This window comes from Neovison vison, chromosome 2 (assembly GCF_020171115.1).
Source record: "Neovison vison isolate M4711 chromosome 2, ASM_NN_V1, whole genome shotgun sequence".
NCBI lineage: Eukaryota > Metazoa > Chordata > Mammalia > Carnivora > Mustelidae > Neogale > Neogale vison.
The window spans coordinates 128052812-128057536 of record NC_058092.1 but is presented as its reverse complement, the minus strand read 5'-3'; the positions used below and the strand labels follow the sequence as shown (position 1 = coordinate 128057536).

Sequence of the window (4725 nt, the reverse complement as noted above, 5' to 3'; positions counted from 1 at the left end):
TTTACAGGCAGCAAATATAACGTGATTTTTTTTAAATAATTTCTACCTGGGGTACCTGGGTTTCTCAATCGCTTAAACCGTTGCCTTTGACTCAGGTCCAGGCCCTTGGATCCAGCCCGTGTTAAGCTCCCTGCTCAGGAGAGTAGTGCCTGCTTCTCCCTCTGCCACCGCCTGTCACGCTGCCTGCTTTGGAGCTCTGTCTCCCTGCCAAAGAAGTGAGTAAATTCATTACAAAATAAACAAGTTAATAAAAATGATATGTAAATGAAGATAATTTATGAGTTCTGCAACATAATATGATGGGAGGGGGAACAAAACCAAATGAGTAACAGCATATATTTACACATGACAATACAATCATCATGCTGCTTCAGGTAACACAATCAAATCATACCCTTTTATCCAATTGATATCTAAATAGAACATTTTTCTGGCACAGTTTTGGAAAACTTTCTTAATGATGTTATGAAAATATGCACGTTTAAAGAAACTAAGTTTTGGATAATATCAAGTAATCTCTGTCATTTTGGCAAATGTCAGATAACAATTAATTGGAGTTTACGATTTGATGAGGGTTTCCTTTGTGGTGGTGGTGTGAAGACAAGTATAGCTATTTAGAGTAACTTAGAGACTACGATGGAGGAAATTGGATGGATTTCTGACGTTCTGTCAAAATAGACTTTTAAAAAAATATTTTACTTATTTGACAGACAGAAATCACAAGTAGATGGAGGCAGGCAGATAGAGAGAGGATGAAGCAGGGTCCCTGCGGAGCAGAGAACCCAATGTGGGGCTCGATCCCAAGACCCTGGGATCATGACCTGAGCTGAAGGCAGAGGCTTTAACCCACTGAGCCAACCAAGCACCCCCAAAATAGGCGTTTTCTTTCCAACAGCCAGGGCTGGTTCTTTGGAAAGAAATTTTCAAAAAAGCCTGAATCGGAACCCATTGATTTCAGGAATCTGAATTTAAGATGAGGTGTTGGAGGCTACAGCATGCTTGGAGTCATGGATCAAACCAGGCCCTGACTTGTGTCTCCTTTAATGTACAGACATCTTGACAAGGTGTTAAGGATGGGAAAGTTGAGTAACACTGAGAGAGGGTCTCTGCTATGTGTCATGTGCTCGCCTATGTGACTTCCCACACGCTCTCCCTACAGAAGGGAACAATGTGGTCACTGTCATGAATTCTTACTTGGTCCTTGTTGTTCCTGTACCTCCCATAACCCACTCCCTGGTTGATTGTCTTGCTAATGGCTTTAGCCAAGACTACCTGGAATTGCGAGGTTTGCTTGTAGTTAATGTAAACTTGTTATAGAAACTTGTGGTCATCTGACTAGATACTGATGTACTACTCCTCCTGTTGTGGTCTGCCTTATAAATGATTATAAGATGTGGAATAACATCGGTACTGTTGGACACCATCCTCAGTGCTGCTCCTGCCCCCATCTCTTTGTCTCTTAATTTCTTTTCACCATGCTCTTACCCTCATGTTTCCTGGTTGATTTGTCGCACCGGCCACGACAAGTAGCTCCCGAACAGGGACCATAGCCACGTTTCAAGGGAGTGCCCGAGTACAGGTGAGTGGTTATCAAGATTTCGGTTAGAGAAGCCCAGGTTGACAGGCGATGGCAGGAGTAAAATTATAAGGGGTAATCTCATTCTATGGAACAGGAGGATCTTTATGTTATGGCATTGCAGACCCTTTTAAAGAAGAAGGGCTCTGAGCACTCAAAGAAGGCCTTACAGCAATTTTTTTGGTGTATCTGATCTTTGTCTTTGGTTCCCTAAAGGAGGAATGGTAAGTTTACAAATTTGGCAGAAAGTAGGGCAAGAGATTACAAATCAGTTGAAAATTAGAGGACCATGTGCTTTCCCTGAAGGAACCATGAAAGTTTGGGAATATATTCAAGAGACTTTAGATCTGCAACATTCTATAGAATTAACCTCTATAGCTTCTCATTATTCTCTTTGTAATTTGGCCATAGATGAATTGGAGAATAAGTATGAACATCTTGGTGCTGGTATTTCTTCTGAGTTAGTTGCTGGCCTCACCGATTCTCATTCCGATCCTTTTGATACTCCTGGAGATGGAGTGCCTCTGAATGATGATAAAGACGTATTTCTTGCCTCTGCCCCTGTAGACCCCAGCCATTCTGTTTGTCAGCCAGGGTATCCACACTTTGGAAAAAAATTTGAGTCTATTGGGGTTCAAACAAACTTTATGACACATAGACGAACTCAGACTCAGACTCAGAATCCCTTAAGATTTTTACCCCTAAGGACTCAAGTGTAGGATTTCCAGTAATGCAGAATCCTCAATCTGGCGTGCCCTACAGAGTTGGGGAGCCTGTACCTTAAAGTATGTTTCCTGTGAGTCCACACTCAATTGATTATCCAAAACAACTTCCTGAAGGAGCTGAACCACTAAAAACTATGCTGCTAAAGTGGTCACTTTGTCAAGCCAAATAAGCAGGAGAGGATACTTCCGCTTTTTCCATGTACCCTGTGACACAACTGCCTGATGGCTGAAGGGCTTATAATACTGTAAGTTTTAAAATGCTAAAAGAAATTAAAGCATCCACTTTACAATATGGGCCTACTGCTCCATACACTTTGTCTCTACTGGATAGCGCAGGTTTAGAAGCCTTGTGCCCTGGAGATTGGAAAGTCATAGCACAGGCATGTCTTTCAGGGGGATATTATCTTTTATGGAAAACAGAGTTCCTTGAAAAGACTAATGAAGCTTTGCGCAGTGGCAGTATCGTAGCCAATGAGGTTTATCCGAGGCGCGATTATTGCTAATTGAAAAGACTAATGAAATTTCTATATAAAACAGGAGAACTAATATTCCTATATCCTACAAAATGTTAATGAGATGGGGCTTATGCTGAGGTACAAACACACATTGATTATGCCGAAATTGCCTAACAACAAATTTCGCAATGTGTCTTAAAGGCATCGAAGGGTCTTCCTTCATCAGGAGTGTGAACTGAGGAATCGTCAAAAATTCAGCAGGGCCCAGGTGAACCCTATCAGGATTTTGTAGCCTGGCTCTTAAAGGCTGTTGGTAGAATTGTGGTAGATGGAGAAGCTGGAACTATTTTTGTCAAACAATTGGCCTTTGAGAATGCTAATTCTGCCTGTCAAGCTGCTATCCGTCCATGGAAGAAAACGGGTACTTTAGAGGATTATATTCACTTAAGTGCAGAGATCGGATCATCCTATATCCAAGGGGCAACTTTAGTGGCTGCACTGAAGGGTATTTCTCCAACAGAAATGCAAAGACGTATGATTACAAAGGAGCAATTACAAAAACATCTTTGTTTTCAATGTGGACAACCTGGGCATTTTAAGGCTCAGAGCCCACAATTGAGAGTAATTTCTTCAGGAACTTCTTCCTCCTTTAATATTGGGAGAAAGTCTGCTCCCTGTTCCTTATGTCCTCGTTGTCACCGAGGATTTCATTGGGCAAAATCTGTCATTCCCAAAGGGACAATTTTGGGAGCCCTATTTAGGGAAACTGGAAATGTGGCTCACTGTAGCCCCAACAAATAATATCAGCAATGATTCCTCAGTCACCCCTGTCAGGGCCAATACTGCTGACCTCCCAGGCATCAACAAATTATATCTATGTACCCCATCCACTGCAGTATTAGACTTGGCCCCGGATACACCTGCTTACATGGAAGCTGGGGAACCTCCCAAGGCTATTACAACCGGAATCTGGGGACCATTACCTAAGGGGACTTGGGGTTTATTATTAGGGAGATCTAGTTGGACAATGAAAGGACTATCTGTCCATCCTTGGGTCATAAATGAGGATTATAATTAAAATTATGGCCACTTTAAGAGAAGGAGTGCTCTCACTACAACCTCAGATTCCTCTTACACAATTTATTATTATGCCACGGCTGGAAACCAATAATCCAGTGGTGAAGGGCAAGCAAGGAACCAGAGGTTTTGGCTCTACTGATGTTTGTTGGGCTCATTTAATTTCTGTAGACAAACCTTATTTGACCTTATTTGTTCAGGGTTGAGCCTTTTCAGGATTGGTGGACACTGGAGCAGATGTTTCAGTAATCGCCTCCCAGCACTGGCCTATATACTGGCCTCTTGTAGATTCAGATACTTCTATTAGAGATGTAGGACAAGCCTATGGTCCTAAGTTAAGTGCTAATTTTTTAAATTGGTCCACTGATGAGGGTCATCAAGGAGTATTCCAACCATTTGTGCTACAAATTGATCTTAATTTATGGGGACGTAATGTCTTAACAGATATGGGTGTTTCTTTGACAATAGTTCCTATCTCCAGATCTAAGCAGCATTCAGTTACAATGGTCTTTAATGGAAAAAATAGGATATATTTCAGGTAAGGGCTTAAGAGATGATTTACAGGGAAAACCCCATGTGCTTCATTTATAATCACAACCTTCAGAAGCAGGGTCTGATTTTCTTCAGGGCACTGAAAATCCCTCCCATGCACTGCCTATTGAGTGGAAATCTAATGATTCTGTATGGGTGGATCAGTGGCCCTTGCCTTCAGAAAAGCTGGCAGCAGCGGCTACCCTGACAGAAGAGCATCTGCTTTTGGGTCATTTAAAGGCGTCTGGTAGCCCTTGGAATACTCCTATATTTGTGATAAAGAAAAAAATCAGGAAACTGGAGGTTATTACAGTATCTGAGAGCCTTAAATGCTACCATGAAACCTATGAGGGCCCTTCAG

At 41.9% G+C, this 4725-nt stretch overlaps 1 pseudogene; it reads left to right on the top strand.

Annotated features, from left to right (window-relative positions):
• The first annotated feature begins 2743 nt into the window (after positions 1–2743).
• On the top strand, positions 2744–2858 carry LOC122901423 (annotated as a pseudogene).
• Positions 2859–4725: the final 1867 nt, after the last annotated feature.